Below are 19,561 nucleotides of genomic sequence, written 5' to 3'. Positions count from 1 at the left end.
ATCATTACTATGGCAATTATTCTGCAAAAACTTGTTGAAGAGATGTAGATATAATTTTCTCCCCAAAGAATGAATGAAGAACTCCCTGAAGGCCTCTTACACGTAAAACTATATGGAAAATGCTCATCAGAATGCAAGGGTATTACCCATTCTGAAATTTCAGTTCTGCAGAATTTTCTGCACTAGGCACAACATATTTGTGACACTGACAAAGAGTTTTAGAAACCATAACAAATTCTCTGTAAAATATACAGAGCCTTTAGCAATGCAGTCCTTACTGATTCAATGTAATGTAGTAATTCAATGTAAAGATTGTAATCAGGTCATTTACTGGCATATTTACTGCCTCTGGAGGGAGACTGAAAAATTTTGCCAGTCTCATGAATCAAGCTATGACACTGTTTAATAGCAATTAGAGTGTGAATCTTCAAGCTTTTGAACATGAGATTCACTTTCTAGAAGTTCCTGTGCAAGTAAATCTCGCTCATCTATTCACAGATACAAGTTTTTAAAGGGGGCACAAGCAAGACAACAGGAAATTGTTTTTAATTTGAATATTCAAAACCTCAAAAAATTGTATTGCCTATAATAATCCACATTATGGTTAGACATCTTGCTACTGGAAATCTGAGCATGTGAAAGCCCAAAGAAAATTTGCTGTTATGAAAGGTGGAATAGCCTTTTCAGATCTTATAATAAAGAGTTGTGAAATAGTCACCCCTCTGTTTCCTTTTTACAAGTTTTTAAGTAGACCAAATCATTATCACTCTCTATTATCTAAAGAAACTGCTGCTCCACAATCCTTTTAAATGAATCTAGACAAGATTACATTACCTTGCTGTCTGAATTCAGTCAACGTATAACACTGAAGAGTATACAATAATCCACGTGGATAAGACACAATATACTTGAAAATGTCACAATCTTTAGTTTGTGATTAAATGAGTCACTCCCGTTGAAAAAGAACATATACCACCTCAGAAAAAGCTCTTCAGAAACGCAGCTGTACTTGCCATATCACAAAATGACAGTCAATATACAATGCCATAGCAGTAAGCACGATCTATAAGATCAGTCACTGTGAATTATCATTCACATCAAAAAGAGCCTCAGATTTAATATAGATGTTATTTACCATTAGCTAAGGTTTGAGGTTCTGCTTGCATTTCAGCATCATTTCTAACTCTAGCTTACCGAAACCCATCATGCGAAGTTTTATAACTGTTTGCTATAAAGAAAATAAACTTTAATCTTAAGAATTTACAACTTAAGATCAAGATGCCTCTGAGTTGATTACTTATTGCAAATATCTATATCATATGGTAATCAATGGTGCATCACATTCAAATTGAAAATGGATCGGTAATAAGGTCACAAAGAGGTATCAATAAATATCACTGAATCTGTGATATGAAATAAAATCTACCTAACACAAAATAAAGTGCAGGCTGTTCAGACTAACCACCTAATTCTTTGTACATCCAGAAGAGTGAAAAAAGATCAGCATATTTCTTGCTTATGCAACAGCTTTTAAGTATTAAAACATTCTGAAATTAATAAAACAGAACTATTACTCATTTGGGTACAAGCCCAAAAAAAATGTAAGTAGAGGTAAAAGCTTGAATGAAAAGATCCAGAATTTATAACATTTGCATGCCAGCTCAAATTAATTATCATTTCAATAATGATAAAACACAGATTTGTAGCCTGTGCTTTTTGATAAAGGCAAGGATTAAAGATAACCAAATCAAGTTTGCTAATCACAACAAACATTGAAGTCCATGTAGTTTAATCTGATATATCTGCAGCAAACAGAACTCAAGTATGCCACTACATACATAAAATCGTAAGTCTGCATGTTTGTGATATTTCTGTTTATATTAATTCTTTTCACTGTTAACTTAAATCTTATATGAAGTTTCAAAAGGTGAGAGACACTTCTAACTGCTCTTCAAATGTGTTCCAGTGCATAATCTGCATCAAAATCTGAACCCCTGTGCAGTGAAGGATAAATTTCTGACTTCTTAAACTCCAAAAAATTAACACAGTTCTTCATGTAGTAGGGCAATATTTGGGACAAGTTCATGTGCCAGCATCTTCAGTAACTAAGTAGCCTTTGTGAAGGACATTTCCAACATAGATTAGGTAAATGGAATAATCGCTGAGTAGCAGAGCATTACGTGTGACCTGAACAACCCTTCTACAGATATTTTGCCCATAATCATAAACATAATTAAAAGACTTGTGTTTTTCCTTGACTCTCAACTTGATGCTCAACTACAGCATCATGACAAGAATCACCACCGTATCTAATTCCTTTCCAGTGACACTGTGACCAGCTTACTGCATGCAGGACTTTTGATGACCTCAGGGGTAATATAAGATTTTGTCCAGTAAGAAAAATGTGCAGCAAAGTAAAATTTTAATTATTTTGTTTCTTCAGTATTACACAGTCTAAGCCTATGCAGTAAGTCTAAGCCCAGTTGACTTACTGGGACAGAGGATCTTTCCACCTAGTTCTTCAGTTTGACGCTACTCTACACTATTAGGGACTGAAAAATCACTGCCATTCAAACTTTAGAAATGAAGATATTCCCAATATGAATCACTTACTTTGTAGACATATATGTAGACATATATTCAGCATCACTATTTGATATCCAACTAGAGTGGATACTACAGGATTTTGAATCAGAAGAGAACCAGAGGAGGCTCATTTGCCTAGAATCTGATCTGCTGCTGCCCACACTCGCTTCAAGTTCACATCTGGGTAAACAATGGTGTAAAAGCACAAAGTGATGGACTCCGTTTGCATATGATTCCAAGTTTAACCAAGTGTACATTACTCCAGTATCCTAGACATTAGACTTGTAGTGCACGAGCCTTTAGGTGTGTCCACTTCCTACCTACTGGCTGTGCCTATGATATAAACATTCAGCACACACAACAGCCACAAGGATCAATATCTGGATTATGCAGTCAAATATGTGATATATTTTGTAATGCAACATTTATTGAAATATCTTTTACACGTCAGTATCTCATTTATCATTGCAAAGGTCATGGATTCCAATATTACTAATGCTCTAAAAATCTTCAGGTTAGCTTCCGTCAAAGTATCTTACTTTGTGAGCAGCCCTCTCATTTTATTATCCACTGAAAGAGCTCAAAAACATTCTCTTGTCAACAAACATCTCCTTGAGTTTTGGGTTAAGTTTTCAAAAGGAAAAAAAAAAAAAAAAAAAAAAAGGAAGGAAGGAAGGAAGGAAGGAAGGAAGGAAAGGAAGGAAGGAAGGAAGGAAGGAAGGAAGGGAGGAAGGAAGAAAGAAAGGAAGAAAGAAAGAAGGAAAGAAGGAAAGAAGGAAAGAAAGAAGGAAAGAAGGAAAGAAGGAAAGAAGGAAAGAAGGAAAGAAGGAAAGAAGGAAGGAAGGAAGGAAGGAAGGAAGGAAGGAAGGAAGGAAGGAAGGAAGGAAGGAAGGAAGGAAGGAAGGAAGGAAGGAAGGAAGGAAGGAAGGAAGGAAGGAAGAAAGAAAGAAAGAAAGAAAGAAAGAAAGAAAGAAAGAAAGAAAGAAAGAAAGAAAGATTAGTGATCTATAAGTTACACCTGGACTCAGGTTGCTAGGTTATTCCCCAGGCATATGACAAATCTGCTACAGCCTGTAGGTTCTGTGGACAGTATGTAATAGCCCCCCCATCCCTCCCCAAAAAATATAAAATACCTCTTACAGTAATTTTATTGAATGAAAGCAGCAAAATTAAACTTTCAGTTCCTTGTTACATATTGTTTTTATTATTCTAAAAATAAAAAATCCTTCTTTCTCACACAAACAAAAAGAAAAATTACCACATCATATGAATTACATATTTACATGAATCTGAAATGACTGTTTCATTTTGGACAATAAATAAATAAATAAATAAATAAATAAATTGTTGAACTGAAATAATGAAATTTGAGGAACCATTTCAAAATAGATAGGCAGGATTTCTGTGAGAATTCTAATACTTTAAAGAGGGAATGTCTGTCAACCTTACTCCCACACCCATCCCCCCCAAAACACCAACAAACAGGTTTCAAACTATTGGTTATTTAGTTAATATAAAGAATGCCATCTACTGGCAGCACTATTAAGTAGCACTGCTTGTAAGTTGGTCCCTGTGGTAAGGTTTCCACTTTCATGTACTATATTCTGGAGTCCAATGGTAATTTAAGAAACCAGGTATGTTCCAGGTTTCCCTTTAACATCCACTAGACATTGTGTCTAATGTGTTTGGGCACAAGTCCCTTCTAGGAACAAGGCAGCTTCATGACCTGTTTAGAAAGAAGGTTTTTTTTTTTTTGTATGTGTGTTCCACAGTCTGATACACATACACTGCACTGGCAAAATGATCACCTTTCACAACGAGGAGAAAAGCATGTGTGTTTATATATTTCCAAAGTTGGCCTGCCCAAAAGGGGCAGAAGATGCATTCAAAAAATTCATGAGTAAACTGGCAGAGAAAAGGAATGTATTAGACTTACAGAGGTTGATGTTCAGTTCTGTGCACATTTCCTAAAACATTCATTGAGTAAAATGTTGTCCTTCTGAAGCAGATATTTGAGCAAGGACTGATTTATAATGAGCATTATTTTTATAATTAAACTATATGCTTATTTTATTATATTACAAAATGAGAAATAAAAGGGTGTTTATGTAGTGTTATCAGAAAATAGTAAATTAGGGTCAGATACTTGGGTTTTAAATCCATGTACATTACCCAGTTAATAAAAAAGTAAAATAAAATAAAATGAAACAAAATAAAACCATTAATGTTTAGCAACTCATTTGGCTGCCCTTCTCTGGCTACATGTCACAGAGTTAGCAGATTCAGGTATTATTAATATTTTTGTGGCAGCAATTTCCTGGATTTAATATGTATCTTTCTGAAAGCCTCTATAATAGTCAGATAGCTGTTTCATTTTGTTTTACCCAACACAAAGCTTTCAATTTTAGAACTGGAAAGCTGAAATTCCAGTAAATTTCACAGAATTTATGATTTAATTAAGGTTTTTTTAGGTTTTTTTTTGGGGTCATGTCTTGCTTTATTGGTTCTCTGAAGTGTGATCTGTATGACAAACTAAAAAGAACACAGACAAAGACAAATATCAGACTTCAAGTGTGCCATAAAGTAATGCTCCTAACAGAACTGACAAAGCTGTCTGCTTAAAGTATTTTGAACACCGGACAAATTAAGATGGCAATGAAAGGGCAGAACATTTGAACCAATGGACCTATTACTTAGAAAAACTGCAGCAGTTCCTGTAAAAGAAATTCAATAATGACATTCAGGAAACAAAAATGAGATAATATATTACAGCAATTTCTAGTTTGCCTGTGAGAAACAGTATCACAGAAAGAGATTCACACCTTCTGGGACAAAGATTTTGACTTGGAAGAAAATTTTGTTAAGATTTTCTTAGCATGAAGACTGGCTTTCAGCCTGACGTTTCTTGATATTGAACCAGCACTGAACTTTGCACCAATTCCTCCAACCATAAACTGCAGAAAACATTTTTACCACAGTTATTTCCCAAGGTTTCATATAGATACTTAAACTTACATCCAACAAAGACTTCAGAAAGTATTTAGGTTCCTAGTTGCTAATTATACTTCCTACTTTCCTCTGATAACTGCAAAAACTCTCTGTGAGACATCAGAATACTTCCTTCAATCTCACTTCTTCTCAGGCTCCTTGCTTCCAGTTAAAATATTTAGTCCAGTCTGTACTTGATTCTCATAATACACAGACCTCTTAAAAGTAAGGAAGCACTTTCTCATCTCCCACTCTTTGTGCAGCTTATGCTGTTGTTTTAGTTTTCTACTGAAAGCAAGGTTACAACTGTTTGTACAATCACGGAGTACGAAATACTTCAAAAGCACTGTCCGTATAGAAAATGTTGCCAAGTTTCACCAACCGGTGTTTGATAGACATTTGAAACACTAGAGAGCTGCTTTTCTAAAGAAAATATTTTAAAAGACAGTTCTTACTAGACAGCAACTCATAAACATTTTCTTTGTAATTTCTTTAGTAAAAATAGTAAACTAATCAAATGTTACATGCTCTTGCAAATTAGTCCTTGTGTTGTTTTTTTAATTATTTTTTTTTCCTCGTAGATAATATAATTGATCACTGTGCTCCTTTGCACTATAACAGCAGCCTCAAAAAGTAGCAAAAGAAAAAGTCAATTAAAATATCAAGATCACTTACTAAACATCTTAATTTCTTAAAAGTACTTTACTAAACAAGTTGGATTTTTCTTCCTGATAGGAAAGTCTACGTACTTTGAAAATGATATTCACTAACTTCTTAAATTTCCCTTGTAGTTTTTTGACTCTTACAAATACCTGCATCTCTATTATATCCATCAGTGCTTCATTCAAAGCTAGTAAATAGCACTTTACTAGAATTTAGCTAAACCAGAATATAACTATTGATAGAACATGTTAGATTATTTTTGTCTATTACAAAAAAATAGATTGCTTAGCTTTTTAATATTTTTATCCCTTACAGAATTGAAAGAATTTTTAAATCTTTGTATCTTTAAATGTGCTTTACTGATACACATTTACTGTGGGAGTGGAATAACTCATTCTGCAACCATAAACATTACATAGCAGAATACTTGAAGAGAAATCGCAAACACCTCAAACAGGAAACTATAAGACAGACAAGTAAGCAAGCATTATTCAGGCTGGAATCTGGTCTAGTCTAAACCCAGCTAAGAAAAGTGTATAGATGAAGGGAGGTTTCATTTTTCTATCATGGAAATCTGGGCTTCTAAAATCACACCATGCATTGCAGGCTTCCTTTCCAAAACATAGCTTCTGGAAACCGAAGTGTATTCACCAAAATTCCCCCCAAAAATTCACCAGTATTCACCAAAACCCCAAACCCTTTTGATTCTTAACCATTTTCAGTTAAAAAGACTGCTTCCACTTGAATTTTCAGGGCCTTTACGGTATTTTTAAGTGATTTTTTATATAGGCACAAAAGAAGGAAGAAATCTAACTACTCAGTCAACCTGGGAATCTATTTATTTTCTGTTTCACTATACAAAATCAATTTGGGGACAGCACTGATCCATTTATTTTACATAATCTGCTGTCTTGGAAAAGTCTGAGAGCAGGTAGCGGCTTCACAATAGGCAGCAGGCCTTTGGCAAAGTGCACTGGAGACTCCTCTTTCTTTCATTTTTTCCTGTGGGCTACACACGTACCAACCACAGTGCAGAAAGAAGGTCAGTCTTCACTGTTATAACAACAGCACAGTGTTTGATAGATGTCTCTTTACTAGTCAGTTAAATGGTATTGGGACTGTTCCCTGGCACTGGGGCCATCTGGCACACAAGAACTGGCATCCATACTACTGAGCTGTCTTCCTTGAAGGTGGCCTCATCCAGGCTGCCTGCTGGGACCAGTCACTAGCCCACGCTAATTCCTGTACTAGAAGCAGGAATTGTTTGGAAAGAATACTAGCTGGCACAGGGCAGAAGTAGACCAGTGATTGTTCTAACAATTTGACATTACAGGCAAACAAGCTGCAGTGCCTGGGGAGGATCCATAGCACTGTTTAATTTTCTAGTCTGGATGTCACTGCTAAGGCAGCTTGAAACAATCCATAAACTACAATTCAGAACAAGGACTCATATCCGGATATCAGCAGCAGAGGTTCTTCTCTCCAACCCACACAGACATCCATTAATATTATTTGAAGTGTAATACAACATTACAGTTGGGGTAAACAATTTCATAAACTGGTGAAATTCCTAGAACCCAGATGAAGGCATCTGAAGATTAGCCTGAGAGTCACTCTCATTAAGGACAGTAGAGAAAAGTAGGAATTATGAACATTCATCTTTTAGCGACACAGAAATATAAAATTAATGGAAAGATTGTTTTGCATCTGAAGGTACTGTCATTCCACTGAAAACAAAGGCTGAAATATTTCAAAGTGGATAACTAGCTAAATTCGAAATATGAACCTCACCCAGAATATTCTACTGTGTTTACAATAACTAACATATATTTAACATGATGTCTTGACTTTTTTTTCCCCTTACAGTATGCAGCTCTACAGGTTAAAAAAAAAAAAAATGCTTTGTTGTGCATACACCAGTCAGCTCTGCATTTGCAAATGTAAGCTGACTCATTCAGTAATGTTTCAATATACATACATTTATTATGAGGATGTTAGCAAAAGTTTTCAACAATACTGGCCTTCATTTCAATTTTTGTGGCAATAAACAACTTCATGACTTTCTACCAGATATTTTTCTGGTCAACAAGCTGTGAAATTTAATCAGCTCTCACATATAAACATGTACACACACCTCAGCTGCTTCTTGTTTTTCCAGCAGAGATTCGTTTGGAAGGTCTCCTGTTACTGTGATAAAACCACAAATACTTGATATATCAAAGTAATCAGAGAGATGATACTTACAGGTACTTTTGTTTTGCACACCTGCTATATTTCCAAAGATGAAAGATGAACCTGCATTTCTCTCTTGCCTCGTATGCATTGCATAAATATTCCATCAGACAACTGCCCTTGCACGTTCTAATGAATAACTTTGTCTGCAGTGTGAATCATTCCCATATTTCTGCAAGTACTCAGGACATTGATAAATCCTGACTTCAGGATAAAGATAATTTTTGAAGTGAACCAAAATAGGATGACACCTTGGAGCAGCAAAAAATCTAATCTACTTTTAAAATTATTATTAATTTTAATTGGTTCTTGTCTTCTGTGACTAGAAAAAAAAAAATCTTATGTTCTACCTCTTTACGAATGATATTGGTGTATCAAAACAAGCATATTTGATGTTTGTTAGTCATCCTTCAACAGAAACTAAAGAAATGTTATTGCAAACTTCTGACTATCAGGACTTTCTACTTAAGTGTATGCGATTCTTCCATCTAGCATTCAGAACAATACATTGCTTTTCTAGACTCCGCAAACACACACTATCCATCAAAGGTGTTGATGTGTTGCAGGTCTATATTCAGCCCACCATACAATCAAATGAAAGAGACAGACTAGACAAAAGATTCAAAGGAAGTCTAGCACAAATGAGTGTCAGTCCATTCTTTGATTAGGTAATGGCAATTATGGTAATTACAGCAATCCACTACAGGGAAATGTTCCAACATTGCCAGCCTGCTGCCAAGTGTAGCACTTGCCGTATCCACTTATGCAAAGCTTTGCATGAACTTTTTGAATACCAACCCCAATCTTTCAATTGTAAACAGCATAAATTAGCCTGATAACTTAGGTCTGTGACCTATTACATCTTATTAATATATGGGAAATTCTTCTAGGGTATATTCATCATCTACTGATACACATCACTGTGAAAGTTTAACCTAAACTTACACACCATAACATGTCAAAAATATTATTTCTCATATACTCTTTTTCTGAATAATAATTCCAAAGCTAAGATTTTTATATTGAATGGCCATAAGGTAAACACATTATGCTTTTTTTTTTTCCTTTTTTTTTAAATTATGCTTCCTGCTAGGCTAAACAAGAAGTCAAGTTCAAAAATTTTATGAAACAGGGGTGCCTGAACAAAAAATGCCATCTACGTCAGAAGACACTCTAACAATTGCTGAGTATTTTGGAAACAGCAGGAGAATCCCACCAATCCAAAATGGGAAAATACAGGCCAAGAACACTTAGGCAAGATTGGGATACTGAAGAGAGTATGTGCAGAATATGGATGTCAGAAAGAAGAAAGACCTGGCCTTCAAGTTCTTTCACAGATGTCTTTCACAGATGAAAGAGGTCAGCTTTGTCTGCTGGAGCAAGGATTAAAATGAAGAGAACAATAACAAGGAAGAACATTTCACATGCAAGAGGAAAATTTTGATGTGTTCAGAGAAGGTGGCATTTCAGAGGCACTGACTGAGAGAATAAGGGAGAACTATCATGTGGTTAATGCTTGCAGCCATCAGAAAAATAAATTCCTCTCAAGAAGTGAAAGGAATGAAGTCCAGCTTTTTACAGATTTGTGTCTTTTGTGCCCTATCCATTCTTAGCCATCGTATTAACTCTTATGACGGAAATCCTCCCAGATATAGGATTTTCCATTTGTCTTGCTGAAATTTTTGTCAGCCCATCTTTCCAAGCCTGTCCAGGTCCTTCCCAATAGTAGTCTCACCTTCCAGTGTATCGCCTTCTACTCCCCATTTCCTATTATCCACAAACTTGTCAGTAGTGCACTTTGTCCCATTATCTAAGTTAAAGAGTTGAACAATTACTGTCTCTCATATCAACTCCTGTGAGGGTTGGTTACCATTAGTAATCACCTACCAGAGGGACTTTGTTCTGCAGATCACCATTCCTTCATTTCCATCCATCCACCTAGCCAGTCCACATCTTGCCAATTTGACTACAAGGATAATCCAGGAGACTGTGTTAAGGTTTTGCTACAGACAAGGTATACAACACTCTCTCCTCTCCTCTTATATATACAGATGGTCACCTTGTCACAGAAGGAAATCGGGTTAGTCAAGCATTATCTGCCCTTGGTAAATCTCCATGTTCGGTGTTTATAGACAACATTTTATCCTTTATGTAGCTGGAAATATCTTCCAGGAGGATTTGCTCTCACTTTCCCAGAGATAGAGATTAAGCTGACTGACCTATAATTGCCTTTGGTTTTACCTTTCTTCAATCATCATGGACCCTCCCCCAGTCACCAGTCTTTCAAAGGTGACAGAAAACAGCCTGATGACGACATGACCCCCATGCTGGCCCACTTTTGTCATGAGATTTTCTTCCAATTATGCCAGAGATTTGGATTATTTGCATTGAGTTCTCCTGATCATCCAGCAGGTATCAAGGTGACTGAATTTGCCTCTGTGTAGCAAGGACAACAATCTTGAGGTTTCCTTCAGCTATCTGCAAAAGGCTTCATTAACATCCTCTCTTGATTAGATGGTCTGAAGCAGACCAAAGTATAACCTTTGATAGTCAGCTCTCTGATCCTTACTCAGTAATAATAATGTACTTGTATATAAATAACTATATAAACACATCATATATAAATAATTCTGCCTGCATCTTGCAGATCCATTTAAACATCAGAATTTGTTTTGTCTTGCACTGTCTTTCTTACTGGCAAGAATAAAAAGAAAGGTATTTGAATCTAGAAGTACTATACTGGAGAAGAGCAAGTCATTTTCATTGTAAAGAGGAATCCATGGTAGGTACTCTGCGAGCCATAAATGTTATGCTGCCGATTTTATCCTACAACCCTCTTTCCTAAGTATCATCATAAAATAGACATGTTACTTTTCCTCTGTTCTTTACCTCTTTGCAAATTTCCCACTTTGAAAATCAGCGGGAGACTTCAGAACATTCACACATTCTATTACAAAATATTTTGAGGACCCCTTTATCTAGCAAATATCATCCACATCTCAGAAACAGACAACTTCCAACACACCCTACGTCTACTGGAACAGATTAAAAAAAAGAACACTTACTTGGAAAAAAAAAAAGTACTTCCCAAACCATGTATTTATTACTGAGAAAGAGAGAGAGAGAGAAAGAGAGAGAGAGAGAGAGAGAGGAAAGAAGGAAGGAAGGAAGGAAGGAAGGAAGGAAGGAAGGAAGGAAGGAAGGAAGGAAGGAAGGAAGGAAGGAAGGAAGGAAGGAAGGAAGGAAGGGAGGGAGGGAGGGAGGGAGGGAGGGAGGGAGGGAGGGAGGAAGAAAGGAAGGAAGGAAGGAAGGAAGGAAGGAAGGAAGGAAGGAAGGAAGGAAGGAAGGAAGGAAGGAAGGAAGGAAGGAAGGAAGGAAGGAAGGAAGGAAGAGAAATAAAAGAGAGAGGGTGGTGCAAATATTTTTCCTTTTTCTTTTTTTTTTTTCTTAGACTTCAGCAGATAGCAAGTGGACTTCGGAATGCCAGTGCAGCCTATAAGGGTATACCAAATTGTATAACACTGCTCATCTGGCATTAAAGTACTAGCACGGTAAGAGTGCATCTCTGCTTGAAGCGAAGAGTAGATGAATAATGGAGCTCAATCTTAAAGCTAGAGATGCTCACTTGGACGCATGACTTGCATTTATGTTCCGTTCTTGTTACACCAGCTAATAACATTATTTGCTGCCAGACTATCTACTATAGTGCTTTAATTAAGACCTCCTTCAGAATGCAGGGGTCATGCAAAATGAATGAAAACAGCAGGCCAAATTCAGAGATGATGTATATTAGAGTAATTTACACTTCAATTAAACAGTGCAATTTGCATAGTAAGAGGCTGCAATAAAGAGCTGGTATCAGGGATAGTAACCTAGATTTTACCTTAGGTTTGTTTACACTTTTCTTCTGTAATCCCATCCTGTCATATATAAAGTATACTGAATTACTCAAATTGCAACTTCTACTACAACCTTGCTATACTGAGTCAATAAGCTTTAAAAGTCTTTAAAAAATATGTTTTTCTATAGATACTTAATAAATATACAAGATTTTTTCACTTGGTCATTTTTGACAATATCATTCTAGACAGGAACCCCAAAGTTCTTAATTAATATCTGCACTTAGAAAAAAAAGAACCAGAACTGTGAGGACATAAAATTATGGTAAAGACAGCTCCAGTGATGAAAGCACAGAACTGGTTCCCACCAGCAGCCCTTTGGTCCTTGTAAGGCATCATACCTCTGTAGGGATTTATCTGACAGAGAGATCATAGAATCACAGGATGGTTTGGGTTGGAAGGTACGGTAAAGATCACCCACTTCCAACCCCCCTGCTATGGGCAGGGACACTTCCCACCAGACCAGCTTGCTCAAAGCCCCATGCAACCTGGTCTTGAACACTTCCAGGGATTGGGCAGATGAACTGGTTTGCATCCAGGTTTAAAAATCATGAAGATCCATCCTCCATAGGTTTATATGAAACTATAGTAGTTGAAGATCTAATCCCAGAATTATTTACAAACTGATTTATTTTTTTATGTCATATTCATGACCAGTTGGGTAAGTCATCACAAAGCTCAGAACAACATAGTTCCCTCTTTTTCCATTTTTTTTCAGCATGCATCTTTATATCTCATTTCCACTCCTGTTGATACACAGATATGATTAATTGCATGTAGATTTCTCTTTCCTTCTGCATGACATGGTATGTTGTATCAATTTACAATATCTCCTGTGTCAACCAAGGATTTGAGGATCTATGTTCCAGAGCAACATAAAACAATATAGGAGGCTGTAGCAAGGTGGGGGTTGATCTATTCTCCCACGTGCCTGGTGACAGGATGAGGGGGAATGGGCTAAAGTTGTGCCACAGGAGGTTTAGGTTGGATATTAGGAAAAACTTCTTTACTGAAAGGGTTGTTAGGCATTGGAATAGGCTACCCAGGGAAGTGGTTGAGTCACCATCCCTGGAGGTCTTTAAAAGATGTTTAGACTTAGAGCTTAGTGACATAGTTTAGTGAAGGACTTGTTAGTGTTAGGTCAGAGGTTGGACTAGGTGGTCGTGGAGGTCTCCTCCAACCTAGATGATTCTGTGATTCTGTGATATAATAATACAATAGTACAGCCAAGATATCCCCAAATGTATTAGGACTTTGCAGCAGCCACTGGACAGTGGCACTGCTCTTCAGGGTCGTCACTGATCCTTGTCCCTAAGTTCTGTTTCTAGACTCCAGGAGATGGTATCTTGCAAAATAGAAATATACATCACAGAACCCAGCACTGAACACATGGGATTGATTCACTGTCTCAGTTCACCACAGGGAATCTGTAATAATGCTTTGAGCACTGTTGCTCTTACACTAACTCCAATGCTTTCTGATAGTTCTACAGAGAAGAAACAGCAAAGTTACTGTAAACTAACTATGGGGAGAAAACTGTCAAAATGCTATATAACAAATTTAATATTTTGATAAGTGGGACTTAAGAGAGTTTGAAAAAAAAATCAATACAGAATCCAAAAAAATTGTACTTTAGATATCCATTGCTAGAGTAAAAGCATAAAGGGAATTTCATGGATGAAGAAATAGTCTCATTCTCTCCATATGAAAAATAAATAAAAGCAATTATAGAAACGAGATTAAAATGGCATAAGACACTACCAATAAGAAGATTTGTCATTTATTTTTCTTTGAATCACTGCCATGGGATGGCTGTCTTCACTTAGGATAAGTGAAGAGAACAAGATTATTAAAAAGAAAAAGAAAGCTATCATCTACGATTCTCAAAATCTACTCTTTCTATTTTCACTTCTCTTCCTCACGGCTTTTTTGCAATAATTATTTTGACATCTGCTTTTTGCCCTAAGGGGAAACTCAAGTGAGTGATGTGCATTATAAAGATAGAAAAGTGGTTTGTCTTGTCCCTTAATCCTGATAACAATAAGCTATCTCTTTATTCCCTACCATAAGAACTTTTTGCTATGTCTTCTCCTTTATCTTTGACACTGGTCTTGTTGTACAGTGTGTTCTTAAAAGGGACAGAATTTTATTATTAAAATATTTCATCTATAATGAAAATTCATGTAGCAAGTGAAAAAAAAAAAAAAAAACCACTCTCAGGAATAAAAGTGTAGAAGGTATTACACATTTTATATGAATGAAGCCAGCTAGAAGCTCTCCTCCTCCTCAACATGCTTTTTATGGAAAGTCATTTTTGGAAAGTACCTAGTGATAGTGTGTTTGAATTCCCAAAATTGTCATCTGATCCCTCCCATTATATATAACTGGAACTACTGAAAGTAAAGACAGCCTGATTGATGTAACTGAGAGGATATATATTTCTTCTGTCTTTATAACATCATTTAAGAGTACAGAAATTCCCACTTACTGCTCAGCATGCCAATATAAAGCCTTCTATCTCCACCTACTTGAAGCAGCTAAGAAATAGAAGACCATGCTGAAAGATATTTTTGGCAGCTTCTCTGCTGTCTCCACATGTTGATCAGCATCCATGAAGTTTGTTATTCCTGTGAGTAACTGGGGAAAGGAAGGGAATTAAGATAGAAGTACCCTGGTTCATCTGCTCTCTGGAGAGCGAAAGACAGATTGAGAGATTGTATTCCAGCATTTTATGGATAGTGCTGATCAAATCAGGTCATGTTCTTAATAGCTTCCTTTTAACGCTCTAAATGTTTTAGTACAACTTTCATGTACCCTTGATATATTAAACACTTAACTTTAAATTTGGGTAACACAGGCAACAAATAATTTTCTTACTTTGCATTACTGATGTCTTCTCTTTTCCTGCTTATAGAGGAACATAATTTGCATCATAAGTGAATAATAAAAATTTGGGAACACTTAGTTAAAAATCTGGAACTTTATAGGAAAAGTTAATACAAAAATATTGGATGACTGAATCATAAAAAAAGCTTATACTGAATCATAAAAAAGAGTAATATTGGTTTAACATTCTCTGTCCTTTTCTAAACATTCTAATCATTACTACATTTAAAAGCAAAACATAAGGTATAAAATAAGCATCTTCTCAAAATAAAGTTCAAAGATGGAAGATTTTCATCCCTCAGATTGATTAACAGTTTTTGAAGTGTATAATTTTGCCATTATTTTTGTGCTAATGTTATAAAATGTTATAAGGTAAAACAAATGACAAAACTTTTATGTAACCCTCGAATCTCTGACATAAAAATATATAAATTTCAAACCTCTTTTTATGAATTATTTAGAGGATTTGTGGGTTTTGTTTGTTTGTTTTGTTTCACCTTCTGTAATTATTACTGAATATTTCAAGGACTAAATCATTGGGAGTTTTGTAGTCTTCCATATAAGAAAGTCTTGCAAAATGCACAAAAAAAATAAAATAAAATAAAATAAAATAAAATAAAATAAAATAAAATAAAATAAAATAAAATAAAATAAAATAAAATAAAAATAAAAATAAAAATATGGCCAGATGGGTTTTGAAATAATATTTTTTCAATACTTATTGAGGCAGCAAGGAATTTTATTTGTGCACTGTTTAAGTGAAGAATTATCACATTTTGAAATCATACTTAACTTTGAAATCATACTTAACATTTCAACAAGAAAGTGCCATCAACAAAAATATAAATTGTGTTAATCTTGGGAAAAGAGCATCACAGTTTCAACCTCGTCTACTTGAAAATCTGAGAATATCTCAGCATTTAGGCAGAGACTACAGAAAAATAATTAAAAAAAAAAAAAAACACATTATGAATTATAATAATTCTATCATTCTTTACTATTTCCCCCAACACATTATGGCTAACTGTAATCCCATTAAAAATCATAAGAATGCTTTTTCTTTCAATGTTTTTATCCAAGAACATAAAAGTGGTTACAAAAGAGTCTGTCAGCGATCAGAATTGCTGTTGACTAACCTAGAAACAAAGGGTAGAAGTGAGCAGAAAGCAGTCTTCAAGGACACACAATACAGGACAAAATCATAAACTGCAGCAGCATTTTGGGGCTCTTCATTATGTGTTCTACTCCATATATGAACTGCCTTACTAAAATATCCTATTAAGTAAGGCCATTATATTTACTCATATATACTCAACTTCACCAGCAGTGCCATGGATGTACACTTACTGTCCTTGTAGCCAGCAGAAAAATATTACAAGGAAGTCATCAAAAGAATAATGTTTACATGGAAAAGAAACAGTTGAATTTTCTTTGGAACCTTCCCTTCCATGTTACACATTGCTTGCTCCTGACTTCAGAAAAACTTGTATTACATGGCCTTTCCCACTACCATGTTTTGATTGGAAATCCTTTATTTATGTAAATTCTGCTCATGATGAGCTATAATGACAATTAGTAGAATTTTCAAATAGGACCAAAGAATTTAACTGTGCAAGTTATTTTTTTTTTTTAATTAAAATTTTAAATTTAATTAATTTTTTTTTTTTGACATTTTTTTTTTCATAGCAACTAAACACCTATATCCTTTCAGCAGTACAGGAAACTTCCTACAATTTTAATTATATCCACAATATAGTGGAAAGAGGAAATCCAGGGAGTCCAGGCTTGAAAAAAAAGCAAAACAAAACAAAACAGAGCAAATTACAAATTATTAGTCTAAAATTAGTCCTTTCTCCTTTTCTCTCCCACTTTCATAAACAAAATTATTCATAGAATTAAAGTGAGATACCACATTCCATTTAAAAATGACAGTTTTTAAGGATATTTTTTTCAGGTGTAGAATGCAAAACTCCTTGTTCCTTCAGTGAAAACTACTATCAATTAAACCTTTTGTTCCAGCATTTTGCATTTTATTATAAAATTTTGACCACCAGAACAGTTAAATGAATTCACTTGAAAGGGACTTATTTCCCTCCTACTGCATCAATATAACACTGTTGGATTTATTTTGTTCTGTTTTGTTTTGTTTTTAGAAAGCCAAGAGGATAGAATTTTTGACATTAAAATGAGTTAAAAATTAACATTAAAAGTGAGCTTTAAACTCACATTTCCCATTACACTTTGTAAAACTTTTCAAAATTTAAAATCTAAACAGAACAATGTTTTATAATTTAAGACTGTTTTTGTTCACATCAAACTTATTCTTATCACTATCGTTCTTTTTTTTCTCTGTCATCTGACTCAAAATGTATGATACCTTTCCCTTTTTAGCAGTGAATGCAGAGTTCAGGCTTTGTTATGCAAATAATATAACTGACTCCAGTTGCACAACATACACAACTCCTAGAGACGCAGATGAGAAAAAAAAAAAAAAGACAAGTCTTGTTTGTTTTAGTTATAATTACTGCAAGCATGATAAATGAAATGCACTGAATTCCCTAAAGATCATAGAATCATAGAACAGCTCAGCAGAAGGGACCTTAAAGATCACCCAGATCCATGGAAGGTCCTCATTCTATCTGGACATTGCCCAGGTTCTCGTTCTATCTGGCCTTGGGTGGGGCATCCACAACTTCTCTGGGCAACCTATTCCAGTGCCTCAGCACCCTCTGAGTGAAGAATTTCCTCCTAATATATAATCGAAAGTTCTCCTCTGTTTTAGTTTAAAACCATTCCCCCTTGTTCTGTAACTCTCTGCCCATGTAAAAGGTCAGTCTTCTCCATCTTCTTTGTAAGACCCCTTTAGGTAGTGAAAGGCTGCAGTAAGGCCTTCCCAGACTGGGGATGGCTCTCTCAGCCATGAACAACTCTCAACCATGAACAACTCCAGCTCTCTCAGCCTGTCTTCAAAGAAGAGATGCTCCAGCCCTCAAATCATCTTCCTAGCCCTCCCCTGGGCCCACTAACAGCCCCACATCTTTCTTGTGCTGGGGACCTCAGACCTGGGTGCAAGACTCCAGGTGGGGCCTCACAAGGGAAGAGCAGAGGGGGACAATCTCCTCCCTCAACTGGCTGGCCACCCGTCTGTTGATGCAGCCCAGGATGTAGTTGGACTTCTGGACTGCAAGCACTCACTGCTGGCTCATATTGACTTTTCATCCGCCAGAATCCCCAAACCTCTCTCTCCGCAGGGCTGCACTCAATGAGTTCTTCTCCCAGCCTGTCCTCCTGTCTGGGATTGCACCAACCTTGCACTTGGACTTGCTGAACCTCCTGAGGTTCACGTGAGCCCACTTCTCAAGCTTGTCCAGGTCCCTTTGGATAGCATCCCTTCCTTCTTCTGTGTTGACTGTACAATTCAGCTTGGTGTCATCTGCAAACTTGCTGAGGGTTCACTTGATCCCACTGTCTATGTCATTGATAAAGATACTAAACAGTACTGTTACCAAGACAGACCCTTGAGGGACACACTGATCATGACTTCCACCCGGACTTAGAGTCATTGACCACATCTCTCTGGGTGTGTCCATCCAGCCAATTCCTTATCCAGCAAATAGTCCATCCTTCAAATTCCTTCAAATCCTTCTCTCTCCTTATTTGGATATAAGGAAATTGCAGAATAAAGTGCCCAGCTAGATGACATTGGTCAGTCTTCCCTTATTGACTGATTGAGATGATCGTGTTCCATCTAACTTGTGCCCATAAATTCCACTGAGAATTTTTAGCAATAATAGCAAGATGTAATCTAGTGGAAAACTTTAATTAAAAAAAAAAAAAAAAAAAAAAAAGGGCAACAGTCTGCTAACACATATTTCTTTTAAGATACAATTAATCCTGCATTTACTAAGTTATGAGTTATACACGTTTACAGGAGGAGAAAAATATAATTATGACAGTGCTAACTTGGGTGGACAGCCTACAATTTCTGAATATGTTAGACAGTATGATTGGAAGAAGCAGTTGCAAATGAAATGACATTTAGGGTCAAATGTAATAATTCAATACCAGCGTTAGACCTTTCCCAGCAAACATTAAGTGAGCAGAATTCATAACAACTTCAATTGCCAGCTCTAGCAAAAGTCTGTGTCATATTTACTGTTCTCTCTGTTCTCTACAAGAAACACATTTCACACAGTGAGAATGAAAATTAGCAGGTCCTTGTCCTTCTGAACAATGTTTCATTTTGTTTGCAATGTGCATTTCAATTGTACCTATGAGTTTGTATATTTTTTCAGTTAGAGATTTTA

At 35.9% G+C, this 19,561-nt stretch overlaps 1 protein-coding gene across 2 annotated transcripts in view; it reads right to left on the bottom strand.

Moving 5' to 3' along the window:
- Positions 1-19,561, bottom strand: part of ITGBL1 (integrin subunit beta like 1) — a 145,875-nt gene that overhangs the window by 49,580 nt on the left and 76,734 nt on the right. The window lies entirely within an intron of this gene.

The sequence above is a fragment of the Anas acuta genome, chromosome 1 (assembly GCF_963932015.1).
Source record: "Anas acuta chromosome 1, bAnaAcu1.1, whole genome shotgun sequence".
Lineage (NCBI taxonomy): Eukaryota > Metazoa > Chordata > Aves > Anseriformes > Anatidae > Anas > Anas acuta.
This window is presented reverse-complemented; position numbering and strand designations above follow the sequence as displayed.